Source organism: Triticum dicoccoides, chromosome 1B, assembly GCF_002162155.2.
Source record: "Triticum dicoccoides isolate Atlit2015 ecotype Zavitan chromosome 1B, WEW_v2.0, whole genome shotgun sequence".
Lineage (NCBI taxonomy): Eukaryota > Viridiplantae > Streptophyta > Magnoliopsida > Poales > Poaceae > Triticum > Triticum dicoccoides.
This window is the reverse complement of record NC_041381.1, coordinates 10,516,428-10,534,252: the sequence shown is the minus strand read 5'-3', so window position 1 is coordinate 10,534,252 and position 17,825 is coordinate 10,516,428. Positions and strand designations below refer to the sequence as shown.

At 46.4% G+C, this 17,825-nt stretch overlaps 2 pseudogenes; both read left to right on the top strand.

Moving 5' to 3' along the window:
• The window catches only part of LOC119349964, a 6,018-nt pseudogene extending 2,734 nt beyond the window's left edge, over positions 1-3,284 (top strand).
• A 5,307-nt stretch (positions 3,285-8,591) lies between these two features.
• Positions 8,592-13,215, top strand: LOC119315624 (annotated as a pseudogene).
• Positions 13,216-17,825: the final 4,610 nt, after the last annotated feature.

Sequence of the window (17,825 nt, the reverse complement as noted above, 5' to 3'; positions counted from 1 at the left end):
TAATTACTATAGCTAGTGCTCTGGCTGGTGGTCAGAAGGTGAAACCAAGGCATGAGTGGTATATTCTGCTGCAGTTCCTTGGCTCTGGACTGACAGAAGATATCAGTTTAGAAGAGATGCGGAGGATATTATCTTTCAGCTATTATGATCTACCTCCACATCTGAGAACTTGTCTATTGTATCTAAGTATATACCCAGAAGATAGCGAGATTAATAGAGATAGAGTGATATGGAAGTGGGTGGCCGAAGGATTTGTCCACCAACGAAATCAAGGAACTAGCCTGTTTTTGCTCGGATTAAATTACTTCAACCAACTCATTAATAGAAGTATGATCCAGCCAATATATGATTATCTAGGCCAGGTATCTGCTTGCCGTGTACATGATATGGTTCTGGACCTTATCTGCCACTTGTCACATGAAGCAAAGTTTGCTAATGTGTTGGATGGCGCTGGAAATAGCATGTCTTCGCAAAGTAATGTTCGGCGTTTGTCCCTTCAGAAAAAAACTGAAGATCATCAAGCCAAGCATCTCACAAAAATCATGAGTATGTCACGAGTGAGGTCAATTACTATCTTTCCACCTGCAGTTAGTATCATGCCAGCTCTGTCAAGGTTTGAAGTTCTGTGTGTACTTGATCTGTCGGACTGTAATCTGGGAAATAGTAGCAGCCTACAGCTTCACCTCAAGGATGTTGATCATCTGATTCATCTAAGGTACCTAGGTCTAGCAAGGACAGGAATTAGTGAACTTCCGGCTGAGATAGGAAACCTACAGTTTTTGGAGGTGTTGGTTCTTGAAGGAATTCATGAGCTATATGGCGTCGAATTGCCTGTTACTTTTTGTAAGTTGAGAAGTTTAATCTACCTACATGCTGTTATGTGTGAGGTTGCTCCCGGTGTGTTACAAAATCTTACATCGATAGAAGTGTTGAAGATGATCCAGACCTCTATGAACACTATTGTGCATGAGCTTGGCAACATAGCAAGCCTGAGGGAGCTTGGGATTCGTTTCAAGGATGGTAATTTGGATTTGTATGAAGGTTTCGTGAAGTCTTTGTGCAACCTACATCACATTGAAAGTCTAGGTATTTATTGCAGTTTCATAGAAACATCTTTTGAACTGATGGATCTCTTGGGAGAACGTTGGGTGCCTCCTAGACATCTATGCGAATTTGTATCACACATGCCCAGCCAACTCTCTGCACTCCGAGGGTGGATAAAGAGAGACCCCTCGCATCTCTGGAATCTCTCCGAGTTAAGCCTCTACAGAGTCAAGGAAGTGCAGCAGGTGGACGTGGAAATCATTGGGGGGTTGCCGTCCCTTCGCCGTTTCCACATAAAGAGCACCCATCAAACACAACGGCTGCTAGTCATCCGTGCAGATGGGTTCCATTGTATGGTGGTCTTTGACTTGGATTGTGGTTCAGCAGCGCAAATAATGTTTGAACCAGGAGCTCTGCCGAGGGCGGAAGAAGTTAGGTTCAGTCTGGGTGTGCGGGTGACGAAAGATGATGGCAACTGTGGCTTCGACTTGGGTCTGCAGAGGAACCTTCTCTCCCTTCGCGGGGTGTCTGGGTTCGTATCTATTATGTTGGAGAGAGGGTTGGGGAGGCCAAGGCAGCCGAGGCTGCGGTGAGGCACGCGCTCGATGCCCATCCCCATCATCCCCCGATTTATATTAATATGTTCCCCCATATAGCAAAAGGTAGTCATGTCACACCTCACTAATTACCTGTGCACTTACGTGTGTGTTTTTTTCTCAATGATGGACTAACCTTATTACTTTCTGTATTGATTTTGATCTCTAAATCTCCCAAGGTGCTCATGATGACGATTTTTGTGAATACAAGGAGAACTGATTTATGACGCAGAACGACTCACATTGCATCAGATGTGCCCTCAGGCATGTAGCAGATACTTGCCTGTTATGTTTTCCATCTTTCTCCATCGTCTAGCTTGTCGTTTTATTGATCAACTACGCTATAGCGGCTATATAAATTAGAAATAGATTCAGGCATTTACAAAAATTTCTTAGACATAAGTATCTTATCAGAAAAGTGAATTTGGCAGTGTAGTGTGAAACTTTCCCAATCTCTTTTTTGGCAAGGGCTGATGAAAGATAAGAATTATTTTATGCAAAATTGTAGAAGGATAGTTAGTAATGGGGAATTGGGGGATAGAACTAGATTTTGGGAAGATTTATGGAGAGGGGGTGCTGTTTTAGGTGACAAGTACTCCAGGTTAAACAATTTATATTTGTGTAAGCATACCTCTGTAGCTAGAGTGTTACACGCTAATTTCATTGCTCTAAAATTTAGAGGGGATCTGTATGGTGAAACTGCTGAGCTATCACATCGATTGCTTGGTGACCGTGAAGGGTTTAGTCTTGAGGAATGAGCAAGATTCATGTATATGACCACACAGAAAAAAGATTCCTGTAAATGGCTTTTAGAGAAGAATGGAGTATTTTCTGTGCATCCTATGTTTATAGCTTTGAAAGCTCAACAAGTGAAATGACCAGAAAGAAAAAAATTGGTATGTAAAAGTTCCACCTAGATTATAGTGTTATTGTGGTTAGCAATCAGAAATAGTATCGGCAGAGATAATGTGAATCATAGAGGTAGTGTGGTATAGGGAAATGTCTTTTTTGCAATAGAAAAGAGCCACTGGATCATATATTCCTTAAGTGTTTGGTTGCATGTTATATTTGCCTTTTGTTTTGATATAGTCCTGTTAGCATGGAGTGATTTTGTGATTGGGTGATGAATTTCAGGGGTAAAGAGAGGAATCTGGTTTCTGCTAGGGTAGCGCCAGTTATTTGGTCTATTTCAAAAACAAGGAATGATAATTGCTTGAAAAATATATTTTTTATGGATCCCAGTTGTGTAGGTTGCAAAGTTGCATATTGGATGTTTCTAGCTTACAGAGAAAAGGATTGCACGCTGTGCAGGAGCAGGGGCGCGGGGTTACATCTGGTGAGATGCATGATTCACAAACATTTTGGGTGGGCGCCGCCCATGCGAAGAATTGAAGGATGGAAAAGTTTCAAGCTTCGCTGGAAGTTATGCGATGAACTTCTTTTAAATGGCTGCCGCTTGCAGAAAGGGATATTGCTTGGTTTTGTAATGAATAAGTAAGTGCCATCGTTGCTACTCTGTTTTGCATGTTGTTCTTAGGGCTAGTCCATGACAAGCTGGTGTTTTTTGTTTTTAAGCTGAACTGAACAAACCTGAGGGTGTATTATCAGTCTCATGATGAATGAAATGGGGTGCTCACCTAAGCTCCTTGATTCGAATAAAAATTTTGGTTCACTGTTGGGATTTGTTACTTCAAACATATTTACTAGTTAATATGGCCATAGGCAGTGATCAATAAAAGGATTTATCTTCTAACGTCACTCTTGTTTTAGCTCTTTGTCTTTATTTTTGTTGCTTCCGCTGTATGGTTACTGTTACACTAGTAGAAAAAGCTCCATTTGTCCCGGTTCATAAGGCCGGTTTGTCCCGGTTGCCGAACCGGGACTAAAGTGTCGGTACTAAAGCCCAACAACTTTAGCCCCGATTCGCCCACGAACCGGGGCAGATGGGGCTCCACGTGGCCGTTGTGGCTTGCCCAGGCAGGAGGGCCTTTTGTTATTTCTAGTTTGTATGATTGGTATCTCAAAAGGAAACTTGCAAATGGTAGCTAATGGTTCAATAGATTTACAGAACAGCTTGCAAATAAGTGGGATCAACTTGCAGCTGATGGCATGGTATTGGTAGCTCACCTTGTAACGCATAAAACAAGTGCCATGACTGACGAGAATGCAAAATGAACCACTTTATTCCTCGTATTGGGTGACAAGCATGTGGCTGCTCATGTGATGCATCCGACATACTACTTGAAATAAAATTATCCTCCTGCCTGCCTGCAAGTGGAGGTTTTGTAATTGCACTGCACGCCGTCTCAGACGACTGTTTGTGCCTGCCTCGGTGTGGCCATTCAATTACTTTATTAGAGCCTGCATCGTTAATGGCAATATTAAACATTGTTCTCGTTATTATTGGCTCGAGAACAGATCTCAGGCCTTATACATCCGTTGTGGATTGTGAATATTTTTGATACATTTCAAAGTGAATAAAAAGGGGAGAATATAGTTACGAAATCCAAGCAGATGGAGCCTTGATAATAAGAGGAAAGCAGTGACGCTAGATTTACAGCACGAATTGTAAATAGGTGCTGATGCTGATGGCATGGCATTGGTAGCGCGCTTGTAATTGTAATGCACAAAACAAATGCCATGACTAATGAGACTGAAAAATTAATCATTTTCTTCCTTGTATTGGGTGATAAGCATGTGACTGCTCACGTGATGCATCAAACGTAGTATCTGAATCAAAATTATCTTCCTGCCTGTAAGTGGCCGTTATGTAATGGCAGTGCACGCTGTCTCAAATGCCTGTCGGCGCCTCGGTGTAGCCATTTGATTACCTTATTAAAACCTGCATCGCTAGTGGCAAGATTAAATATTTTTCTCGTGTTTGGTTCGAGAACAGATCTCAGGCTGAATACTCGTCCCGCTCACAACATTTCTCTTCTCAACTCAGCCATCCAAAAGGTTCAAGATCTCACAAAAATCTCCCAACTCCCATGCATTCGTCGGACTAGAGCTTGCCTACAGCCCCGCCCACAAATCCGTTCGGCGCCGGCCGCCATAACTTCACCTGAGTCACCTCCTGCTTCTGCGCCGCGTCTGTTCAAATCTGTTTCTGCATCTTCTCTTAGAATTTATTTTAGCTTTTGTTATTTCTAGTCTGTATAATTGGTATCTCAAAAGGAAACTTGCAAATGGTAGCTTGTTAGGAGCTGGGACCCTACCGGGTCTAGGGCGTAGGTTGTAGGGGAAGGAGGGGGCTGGACATCGCGAAGCTCGCGGTCGCTGGCGGCAAGGCACCATCGTGCACGAGAGGGAGAGGCAGTGGCGGCGCAAGAGGCGGCTAGGGTTAGGTCTCCCGGCTCCCTAAGGGAAGCCGAGCAAATAATGATTGCTTCTTTGTTTGATTAGATTGATACATCTCCTCTCCTTATATAGAGAGGTTTACTTGACTCTTAAGCAAACGATCCTAATAACGACAAGATAATTGGGCTAAGCCCCTAATAGCAATAAGATAACATGGGCCACAACCCACTGGGCTAAGCCCCTAATATGCAGGTCATAACACTTCTCCCCGCCCGCATAAACAACTCGTCCTCGAGCTGTAAGGTGGGGAAGCGCTTGCTAAACTCCTCGAGGTGATAAACCAGCGTCAAACACCTTCGCGACAGCTGGGGCGGCCAGGTCGGCGGCGACGGCGTCCTCCGGAATGTAGTCTGCATCCTCCAGGTAGAAGAGTCGCGGGCAGACGTGGCCGGGCGTGTAGGGCTCGTCGCAGTTGAAGCACAACCATTGGCGGCGACGCTCGAGTAGCTCGGCCGAGGTGAGCCGGCGGAACGGGCGCGCCGCGATCGCAGCGAGGGGTGCCGCGGAAGCCTGAGCAGGCCGACCCTACGCGGGAACCTCCGGCCAGGGTAGCGACCTAGCGGTCGGGGACGGTGATGCATGCTCGATGGCCGCCGCGCGGCGCTCGAACGCGCGGGCATAGTACATGGCAAGATCCTGGGGTCCCCAAAGCTCCACGTCCACGCGGATGTGATCCGGAAGTCCACCGACGAAGAGGTCGGCCCGCTGTTGCGCCGTCACGCCCGACACGTGACATGCCAGGGCTTGGAAAACGGTCGGCGATTTCCTGAATCGTGGAGGTGAAGGGAAGGTGGCCTAACGCTGCCAGGCGGCTCCCGTGGATAGGTGGCCCAAAACGAAGGAGGCAGAGCTCGCGGAAGCGCTCCCAAGGGGGCATGCTGCCCTCGTCCTGCTTGAGGGCGTAGTACCAGGTCCGTGCCATGCTGCGGAGGTGGTAGGAGGCGAGCCAGGTACGCTCTGAGGCGAGGGTGTGTTACCCGCGAAAGAACTGCTCGCACTGGTTGAGCGAGTTGAGGGGGTCCTCCGTGCCGCCATAGGTGGCGAAGTCCAGTTTGGCAAACCGCGGTGGTGTCTGAGTCGGAGCGCCGTGGACGACTGGCTCGGAGGTGCGAAGCAGCGAGGAGTGGGGCGCCCGGTCAGCATGTCCGCAGCCTGAGACGTGCCCCGCCGAGCCGGAGGGGTCGCCGAACTGAAGAGTGGGCGATGGCGGTTCTCCCGCCAAGGTGTAGACGGGTGGCGGCGATGATCCGATCAGCCAGGACGGTATGGGGGACGGCACGGTGGGAAGCGCACGTGCTGGATCGGGATGCCGGTCTGCATGGGTGACCCGGGCCCCATTCTGGGCGGTGGTGGGGCCGGCAGCTGCGGCTGCGGCGGCACGGACCCGGGTGGTGTGGTCAGTGCAGCGAGGGTCGGGGCCGACCACTGTGGACAAGGAGGCACGATAGCGGCCGTCGATTGGCCCGGTAGCTGGAGTTGCGGCTGCCCGGACCCGGGAGGCATCGGGGGTGCGGCGATCTCCAGGGCCGCGATGGCAGGCAACGGTTGACCGGGCCAATGGTGGTGTAGAGGCCCGATCGGCGCGGTGGGGGCCGCGTACCAGGGCAGCACGGCCGGACCGGTCGCGGCGGCCGGCGGCTGCCCATAAGGCCTGGCGAGGTAGAGGTGGATGCCCTGGACGGCAATGACGAGGTCATTAAGGATGCCGGTGATCTCCGCCAGGGAGTAGACGGCGGCCTGCGACGCGGGGAGGGGCGGCAATTGGCCGGTGGAGGCCCCTGCGGTGGAGTCGATCAGCGCGGTGGAAAGCACTAGCGGCGCGGTGGAGAACGGTGCTATGGAGAGGGCGGCGGTGGTGGACAGCGGCGTGGTGGGCAGCGGCGGGGTGGGTGGTGGAGCAGACATGATCAGACCCAAGCTACCTGATACCAAATTGTTAGGAGCTGGGACCCTACCGAGTCTAGGGCGTAGGTTGTAGGGGAAGGAGGGGGCTGGACGTGGCGAAGCTCGCGGTCGCCGGCGGCAAGGCGCCGTCGTGCGCGAGAGGGAGAGGCGGCAAGGCGCAAGAGGCGGCTAGGGTTAGGTCTCCCGGCTCCCTAAGGGAAGCCGAGCAAATAATGATTGCTTTTTTGTTTGATTAGATTGATACATCTCCTCTCCTTATATAGAGATGTTTACTTGACTCTTAAGTAAACGATCCTAATAACGATAAGATAATTGGGCTAAGCCCGTAATAACAATAAGATAACTTGAGGCACAACCCACTGGGCTAAGCCCCTAATAAGCCGGTCATAACATAGCTAATGGTTCAATAGATTTTTCAGCACAACTTGCAAATAAGTGGGGTCAACTTGCAGCTGATGGCATGGTATTGGTAGGACACCTTGTAACGCATAAAACAAGTGCCATGACTGACGAGAATGCAAAATGAACCACTTTATTCCTGAAATATAATTATCTTCCTACCTGCTAGTGGACGTTTTGTAATGGCTGTGCACACTGTCTCAGATGGCTGTCAGCGCCTCGGTGTGGCCATTCGATTACTCTATTAAGCCTGCATCGCTAATGGCAAGATGAAACATTGTTCTCGTTATTGGCTCGAGAACAGATCTTAGGCTGTATACAACCGTTGTAGATTGTAAACATTCAGGTAGAACATTTTCGGTACACTTCAGAGTGGAAAAAAGAGAGAATATAGTTACGAAATCCAAGTGGAAACCAATGATGCAATAGACTCATAGCACAACTTGTGAATAAGTGCCACCAACTGGGTGCTGATGCTGATGGCAAGAAATTGGTAGCACGCTTGTAAATGTCAAGACCGTGAATCCCGTGTCATGACTGACGAGATTGGAGACAACCATGTGACCGCTCACATGATGCTTCAAACGTATGTGAAACAAAATTATTTTCTTAGCTGCAAGCGGACGTTTTGTAATGGTGGTGCATGTTGTCTCAGACGGCTGTCGGCGCCGTCTCAGACGGCTATCGGCGCCTCGGTGTAACCATTTGATTGCTTTATTAAAGCCTGCATCGCTAGTGGCAAGATTAAATATTTTTTTCTCATGTTTGGTTGGCGAACAGATCTCAGGCTACATGCGACCGTTGTATATTGCACTATACTCCTCCTGCTCACAACATTCTCTTGTCAACTCAGGCATCCAAAAGGTTCAACATCTCACAATAATCTCAAAACTCCGGACGAGAGCCTGCCTACAGCCCCGCCCACGCATCCGTTCGGCGCCGGCCGCCATAACTTCACCGGAGTCACCTGACCTCCTGCTTCTGCGCCGCGTCGCTGGCACCGAAAAGGGCTCTGAATCTGCTGCTGCTGCTACTGCTACCGCCGATATATTGCTGGAGCTGGCGCCGACGTGCATGTGAGGACCACCTATTCCTCGCTGCTGCTGCGTGGCTGGTCAGGGGCGAGCTAGTGAAGGTAACTATGGCTGCAAGATTGTATTTTGACTTGTAATTTGTCCACAAACAGATCCCAAGCTCTACATATATACACGACTTTCTCACACCATTCTCTTCTTCATTAATTTCTGCAGTGCACCTGTGTTCGAGGAGTTTCTTCCGAGAGTTCCAATGGCGGAGCTGGTGGCCGCCATGGCCATCCGGCCACTGGTGTCCATGCTGATGAACAAGGCGTCCAGCTCCCTCCTGGACCAGTACAAGGTCATGGAGGGAATGGAGGAGCAGCACAAGGTTCTCAAGCGCAAGCTTCCGGCCATCCTCGACGTCATCACCGACGCCGAGGAGCAGGCCACGGCTCATAGAGAAGGTGCCAAAGCCTGGCTTCAGGAGCTCATAGAGAAGGTGCCAAAGCCTGGCTTCACGGCCTATGAAGCAAATGAAGTCTTTGACGAGTTCAAGTACGAAGCACTCCGCCGTGAAGCCAGGAAGAAGGGGCACTACAGAGAGCTTGGCTTCGATGTAATAAAGCTATTCCCTACTCACAACCGTATTGTGTTCCACTACAAAATGGGTCGCAAGCTTTGCCGGATTCTGAAGGCCATTGATGTCCTTATAGCGGAGATGCATGCCTTTAGGTTCAAGTACCGACCACAGCCGCCGGTGCCCAAGAAGTGGAGGCAGACGGATTCTGTTATCACCGACCTGCAAGACATTGCCAGCAGATCCAGAGACAAGGATAAGAAGAATATTGTTGCTACACTACTTGGTCAAGCTAACAATGCAGATTTCATAGTTGTTCCCATTGTTGGAATGGGGGGCCTTGGCAAGACCACATTAGCGCAACTCATATACAATGATCCTGAAATTCAGAAGCATTTCCAGTTGCTGCTCTGGGTCTGTGTCTCTGATACCTTTGATGTGAACTCTCTGGCCAAGAGTATAGTAGAAGCATCTCCCAATAAGAATGTTGATACAGACAAACCACCACTGGATAGACTTCAAAAACTGGTCAGCGGACAGCGGTATCTCCTTGTATTGGATGATGTTTGGGACAACAAAGAGTTACGTAAGTGGGAAATTCTGAAGGTATGTCTTCAGCATGGTGGCATGGGCAGTGCAGTGTTGACAACAACTCGTGATAAACGAGTTGCTGAAATTATGGGTGCAGATAGGGCAGCCTACAATCTCAATGCTTTGGAGGATCACTTCATAAAGAAAATTATTGAGGCTAGAGCATTCAGCCTGGACAAAGAAAAGCCTGCTGAACTAGTGGAGATAGTTGATCAGATTGTGGACAGATGTCGTGGCTCTCCTTTAGCTGCATGTGCACTGGACTCTGTACTTCGTACCAAGACCACCGTGAAAGAATGGCAGGCTATAGCATCTAGAAGCAGCATTTGCACTGAGGAAACTGGAATCTTGCCAATACTCAAACTTAGCTACAACGACTTGCCATCGCACATGAAGCAGTGCTTTGCTTTTTGTGCTGTATTTCCAAAGGATTATAAGATTGATGTAGCGAAGCTGATCCAGCTATGGATGGCAAATGGCTTTATCCCTGAACACAAGGAAGATAGTCTTGAAACCATTGGACAACTTATTTTTGATGAGCTTTCTTCAAGGTCATTCTTTCTGGATATAGAGAAGAGTAAAGAAGACTGGGAGTATTATTCCAGAAATACATGTAAAATCCACGATCTTATGCATGATATTGCAATGTCTGTTATGGAAAAGGAATGTGTTGCTGTGACTATGGAGCTAAGTGAAATTGAGTGGCTTGGAGATACTGCACAGCATTTTTTTTTTGTCATGTGAAGAACCAGATGGTATTCTGAATAATTCTAGGCAGAAAAGATCCCCTGCTATACAAACACTGCTATGCGAGAGTCATATGCGAAGCTCATCACATCATCTATCAAAATACCGCTCGTTGCATGCCTTGAAGCTCCATATAGTGGAAAAATCATTTCTGTTGAAACCAAGGTATCTGCATCACCTGAGGTACCTTGATCTCTCCTGCAGTTATATCAATGCACTTCCCGAAGACATCAGTATTCTATATAACCTGCAAACATTGGACCTTTCCAACTGCCGTTCTCTTTATCGACTTCCAAGGCAAATGAAATATCTGACTTCTCTCCGTCACCTCTATACTCACGGATGTGCGAAGTTGGAGAACATGCCTCCAAAACTCGGAGAACTCACTGACCTGCAGACACTTACATGTTTTGTAGCAGCAGTTATGAGCCCCGATTGCAGTGATGTTGCAGAGCTGCAGGGTTTAAATCTTGGTGGTCAGCTAGAGCTACGTCAGGTAGAGAATGTTGAAAAAGCAGAAGCAAAAGTGCCAAATCTCGGGAAAAAGAAGGATCTTAGAGAACTGACGTTAAGGTGGAGTTCTGTTTGTGATAGCAAGGTGCTCGACAAGTTTGAGCCTCATGACATGCTGCAGGTTCTGAATATATATTCATATGGAGGAAAGTCCATGGGTATGTTACAAAACATGGTTGAGATCCATCTTTTCCGTTGTGAAAGATTGCAGTTTTTGTTCAGATGTGGTACATCCTTCACTTTTCCGAAACTACAGGTGCTTACACTAGAGCATCTGTCGGATTTTGAGAGATGGTGGGAAATAAATGAGAGGCAAGAAGAACAGATAATATTCCCTCTGCTTGAGAAGTTGTTTATTCGGCATTGTGGAAAGCTGGTAGCATTACCTGAAGCACCATTGTTTGAAGAACCATGTCATGGAGGTAATAGATGGGTATGCACACCGTTTTCTCTGCTCGAGAACTTGTTTGTTAGGTACTGTGGAAAGCTGGCAGCAATGCGTGAAGCACCGTTGGTTCAAGAACCATGTACTGGAAGTTATATACTGGTACGGTCAGCATTTCCTGCTCTAAAGGTACTTGCATTGGAAGACTTGAATAGTTTTCAGAGATGGGGTGTTGCTGTCGAAGGAGAACCGATATTGTTTCCTCAGCTTGAGAAACTATCAATTAAAAAGTGCCGAAAGCTGATATATTTACCAGAAGCACCGAAACTCAGTGTGTTAGAAATTAAAGATGGCAAGCAGGAGATATTCCATTTTGTAGACAGATATTTGTCTTCATTGACCAATCTGGTATTGAAGCTAGAGAACAGACAAAGAACATCTGAGAACAGACAAAGAACATCTGAGAACAGACGAAGAACATCAAGGAGAGTTGAGTGCACTTCAATTGTACCGGTGGACAGCAAGGATAAATGGAACCAGAAATCCTCACTTACCGTTATGGAGTTACAATGCTGCAACTCATTCTTTGGATCCGGTGCACTAGAGCCATGGGACTATTTTGTTCACCTTGAAAGGTTATTAATTGGTAGTTGTGATGTGCTCATCCACTGGCCAGAGAAAGTGTTCCAAAGCTTGGTATCCTTGAGGATATTAACGATTACAAACTGTAAAAATCTGACTGGATACGCGCAGGCTCCTGTTGAGCCTTCCACGCCCCGAAGGAGTCAACACCTACCAGGACTGGAGTCTGCAAGTCTGCTTCAGCCTCTTGAACCATCAGCATCTGAAAGGAGTCAACACCTGCCAGGTCTGGAGTGTCTTTCGTTAAGAGAGTGTGCAAGTTTGGTAGAGATGTTCAACGTCCCGGCATCTCTCAAGAAAATGAGTATCAATAGGTGCGATAATCTTGAGTGCATATTCGGCAAGCAGCAGGGCATGTCAGAGTTAGTCCAAGGGTCTTCTTGCAGTGAGGCAATCACGTGTGCAGCTGTATCAGAGTTGCCATCCTCACCCATGAATCACTTTTGTCCATGCCTAGAAGATCTACATTTATCTGGATGTGGAAACTTACCAGAGGTTCTAAATCTGCCTCCGTCCTTAAAGACCATATTTATTGGATGGTGCAGTAGTATTCAAGTGCTATCATGTCAGCTGGGGGAGCTCCAGAAACCAGAAGGCACTGCGTCCATCAATGTACTAGAGCCATCAGCAGCAGTAGCAGTAGCAGCAGCACGAGAGCATTCATTTCCTTCTCGTCTCCAATCTCTAAAAATATGGGAGTGTGATGGCATGTTGGGGGGGATTCTCCGTCTGCCTACGTCCCTCAAGATACTGGATATCAATAACAGCAGGTGGTTGACATCGCTGGAGTCGCTGCTGAGAGAGCAGCCGCCATCGTTGGTATACCTTGGGCTTAAGGGCTGCAGTACACTGGCATCCCTGCCGAATGAGCCTGAAGCATACAGGTGTCTCCAAGAGGTTGCAATTAAAGGCTGCCCAGCTATAAAGAAGCTCCCTAGATGCCTACAGCAGCAACTGTGCAACATTGACAACGGTTTGAAAGAACTGGATGCACAGTATAAAGGTAAGCCATTCTGTGTTTGCCATATTTAACCGGCAAATTCAGCCATCCATCCTATCACATGTACCACCTCAACACGTTTGTCATTTGTTCTCTGTTTTATATGGTAAATCTTCATGTAAGATTACTTTGTACATGTTTGTTCTGACATAATTTGTGATTTATGCAGTAATGGTATTTAAACCAAAGACATGGAAGGAAATACCAAGACTAGTCCGTCAGCGAAGGGAGGCGGCTCGAGAAGCCAGGGAATGCCAGCAATCCACCATGCAGGAGTAAACATGGCGACAATTACATGGGAAGGGCATGGTTTTGTTTGCCTCAAATGATGTATGTACTAGGATATGTCATGATTGTAACCATTCGACTTGTCTGAACTCTGGCCTTTGTCTTCTCCAGATACTTGTAGTGTGGATTAATTCATCTCCTTCAACATTTTCCAGGTTTAGTAAAAGTCGGGATACTTAATTACTTTGTGAGCTATACATACCTAGTTTCAGCTAAGTGTCATTACTTGTTCCTTCCTCTCCTTCTCTGACAGGGAGATTCTAAAAGTTGGGATACTTACTTTGTTGAGACATTGGCCTGTAACTTGTTGAGATCCTTGTTTCTGTATCTCCTCCTCTGACAGGGAGGACCTGATGATTGGGGAGAAACTAAACCAGTACTCCATGTTTCTATTTGATTGTAATGATTTTATATGCTTCAAGGAACGCGCCTGCTCTGCTATGAAGCAGGAACTACTAGTCCAGGACAGGTTGTTGTTTGGTTGTGCTATTGCTAAGCTGTTGTGGTGATCAGAATTATCTGACATTTTCCTACTCCAAAAGGTACTGATTAGCATGTTCTCTGCTTCTGCTGCAGCAGCTAGTGATGTTCACTTTTGATAAATGTGAATGGACTGGTGTGCAGGTGTGCGCATGATCAGGAGATGGAGGCCACAGAAGGGAAGCGTTTTCATGGGGCCGCCTGGGAGTGTTCTGCTTGGCTGGTATAGACTCTGTGATATCTTTCCTTCCTGAGCTATTTTAGCAGCGCCCTTGTTGTGTTCAGAGCTGTAATGCTGTATAGCTCACTTAGTTTACATTCGAGTGATGCAACAGGGGACTTCGTTTCCTTTCTATACTGTTAACGCACATGATCGACCTCGATGTAAATTCTATCCTAACCTGCTATAGGTAATTTGTTTCAGAAATTTCAGTCCAGGCATATTAAAGGGCCATTCACATCTTGCTGCCGATAGTATGATCGCTAGTTATCCTTTGCATAGGCTAGCTGCGCTAGATGCAGTGTAGGTACAGCTTGGAAAAATTGTTGCTCAAGAACGGGCACTGAATAGCTATCTTGAACAAACTGTCTCAGGCGCCTGGTTCTAACCGATCAGCCGTCCGGCATCTCCTATATATGTCGCATGATCAAGTGAGGTTTCCCCTTATCTGTTCCTTGATCCATTTGCCAGTACGCTACTCAGTTAATCAACTGGACCCCATTAGTTGATCGACAACAAACCTGACTTCAACTACCAAACAGAAACAGTGACCCCCTTTGCATCTAAAGAGTTCAGAGCCCTGCCACGGGTATTAATATATCCTCAGCATATCCTGCTCAGGCACTTGAACTTGTTCATGTAACTGTTTGAACTGGGATTGAACATTCAGCACTGCACTGGTCGGAGATGGTACGCCGCCGGCAATGCTAGCTGCTTATAAGGCTGTCCTCTGCTTTTATACTATACTAGATAATTGCTCCCAAGCTCTGTCAAGCACAAAGTTGGAAGCAGCCGACGGGGACCATCGCCACTCGACTTGAGAGCCCTGTTTCTCTGCTATGCATGTACTAGCTGCTAGTTAACGTCAGACTGTAACCTTAGTTAACTAACCTGAAGCAACACCTGCTCTGTCGGCAGCTTAATTAGCATCCACTTCTCTAGTCTGGAAATTTTCTAAAGTTGGTTAAGCTACAAGTGCATAGTGTTTAGCTAACTCATGGCATGAGTTGATTGGCTCAACCATGGTAATCTGTTTCTAGTAAACAGTAGCTAACTAGCATGACATGAGTTGATATTTTCTAGCAAACACTATGAGCCATGAGCTGCATTCCCTACTGAGAATTAACAAGTTTGTCTGGTGAGAATTAGAAAGAATTCCCTGCTATATAGGAGCATGTGTGTTCAGTAAAACTTATTCCGCCTCACATACTCTGGCTGAATTTTGCCTTGGTGTCTTTCTTCAACAAGGCAAGTTGTACTGCAGATTGTTATATCCCAATACATTTCCAGCTATTCTGAGTTACTACTGTACTGTGATCGCCGTTGTAGATAGTACTCCTGATATTATACCACACACACATGGTGATCCTGCTGTTTTCTTGTGTCTAAGCTATAATGAAAGGAAGTTAGTGATTAATTGATACGTTCACTGCTTCCTCTGCTGCTGCCACTTGGCCGTGGCAAAATGTCCGGCCGCAGATAGAAGGAAAACCTTTACGGCATTGCTGGATGAGTAAGTTTTGGTGGTGAGGTGAGAAAGAAACTGAAGATGCAGATCAAAGTACTTTTGCTTGGTCGTTACATATTTGAATTTGATGGTTCCATCTTTCATGAGCTGTTTTAGCAATGGAATGTTGTTGTTTGATATATCTGTAAATAAAACTGACTTTTTGTTCATTCAAGAGTGGACATGTTCAGAATTGGATGTAGAGCATAGAAGGAGATTTAGTTTGGTTTAGAGTTGATTGCTTAGCCCAATCGCCAGACTGAGAAATTGTTGAGCACTGAATCCTGTTGCACATTTCTTCAGTTAGCTAGGTGTCGATTTTTTTCCAGTTTTGTCAGAATAAGCTTGCGCGCGCTGAGAGCCTGTTCTCATGCACGCCTGTAGTTGTCGTAGAATTTGTAGATAGTATGCCGCTGCGTCCAGTCTCATGGGATGGCGCCAGATCATGGCAGACATGGTGGCTTCAGAGGCAATCGTAGGAGTGTCCGTGGGATGCACGGCCGGTGCGCTCGATCGTGGCCTGTAGAATATGTCGTTTTATTGATTGTGACAGACTGCAAACAAAGAGATAAGAAAACGCTGCAAGTTGTTGCATGCAGCACAAAACACTGTCTTTGTTCTTCAGTTTCAGAGCGATGAAAGAGTGAGAGAGCACCAGCTGCAATGACAGAAACTACATCATTTTCCCTTCTTCAAAATACAGTTGCATGCACCGGATGTTCCAGCAAATATAATTTAGGCTAATCTCAATCCTGTGCCCAAGTGTGTGCAAGCTATCTCGTGATATATATGATCGATGCAACACGTATATATCTCACGAACATTTGCCACATGCTCCTTCAACCAAACGCAATATTTATGTTCACTCTGTTCATAGCTACTACTACACCCCTGAAGAGATTGATAACTAAACATGCAAGTTAAATGGTCATATGCATGATTGTGTAGTGCCCTCACGTGGCAAAATACAAATCATGTGACAAATGTTTCCTGGATGGCTTGCTCACACCTACCACATGATTATGCATGGGAGCCCTAGGCGAATTAACTGAGTGGGATATGCATACCAAATTTTCTATCTCTTTACCAAGCTTCAAATCATTTGAAATATCGGAGGAAAACAAAAGTATCATGGTAACATTTACTGACTGTATATCTATATTGGCTCGTGACATTGAAAATTGAGTAGCTACGATTGTCCTCTTAGATACTCACATCGAAAAGCTTTTCTGAATTCCAGATCCCATCCGCGAGGGCTGTAGTTGGTCTGTCCCAAGACCAGATAGTTTCAAAGGTTAACAGCTATCCTTTCACACTGCCTACTTACATTTTTCATGGTGTGCCAACATATTTAAAGGTTGCACAATATTTTGCAGGACTGAAAATTTTGCTCAATTATTTGGATGACAAAAGCGTGGGATTTTGCAGGACGGACAACTTTGCTCAGTTATTTGGATGACAACCTTCATGTAGCTCCTTTTTGTGACTTGTATTTAGACTAGCACGTGACCTTGAAAGGGTAGGGCATACACGCGACCATGCAAACTGCCTGCAAAATGATTCTCAAAATAAAGGAGAGCAATGGTGATTTTCTTAGAACGTATTCTTTAAATGGAAAGTTCCTATGTATACGCTTGCGAACCAAAAGACACTTGCGTTCTCAAAAATAGCTAGCTGCACAACCGGCAATCATGTTAACATTTGTGTTCTCAAATGCAAAAGACACTTTTGAACCAATCTGTGATTGGATGGTTAGCAAGACAGTGGTATCCTTAGTCCACTGGGCTTCAAGTCCTAGTGCTCGCATTTATCCTGAACTTATTTCAGAATTTCGGGGTAGGGTGTAGGGTGTGCATGTATACATTCACAGGGGTGAGTGTATGCGTGTATATATGAGCGCTTGCATCTATACTGTGTTTAAAAAAAATGCAAAAGACACTTTTCTTAATAAAGAATAATTTTGATACAGTAAATGGGAAAATTCCCTCCAGCACTCACTCACGAAAAAACATATGCAATATGCATGCTCTAGCAGGACTGTGCCTCTGCAACATTAGAATTCATCGAAATAGACAGAAGTGCTTCACAACATGTTATTACACCCCGTTTACTTCGGGTCGTGCCGCCGTTTCAGAACAGTAGTGCTCCCCCGGCACATACTCTATTATATTTTGGCATAGCGTCAGAGAGTGCCTGAAACTAATCTTTTGCTTCACAAATGGTTCGAATTTGAGAAATGATTCAAATCACCCGACCGATAACAATGCCAGCATCCGTCGGTTCATTGGTCGTCGGATCGAGTACTCAGATGGCTCGGGAGCCACATATTACCTAGACTACTTTTCACAACTGAGCCATTGTTGCAATCCCCCCACCGAAGTGATGTGTTGCGGGATCTAGCTATGGATCCGCTCGTGCTCTCCCGAGCTCCCCGTCGAGCCGACGCCTTCATGCGCCACTCTGACCGTCGCCACCACTTCTCGCCGCTGGCAGCACAAGGACGAGGCCACCAACAAGCACGCCGACGAGGTCGCCTCTCCCCGTCTCCCAGA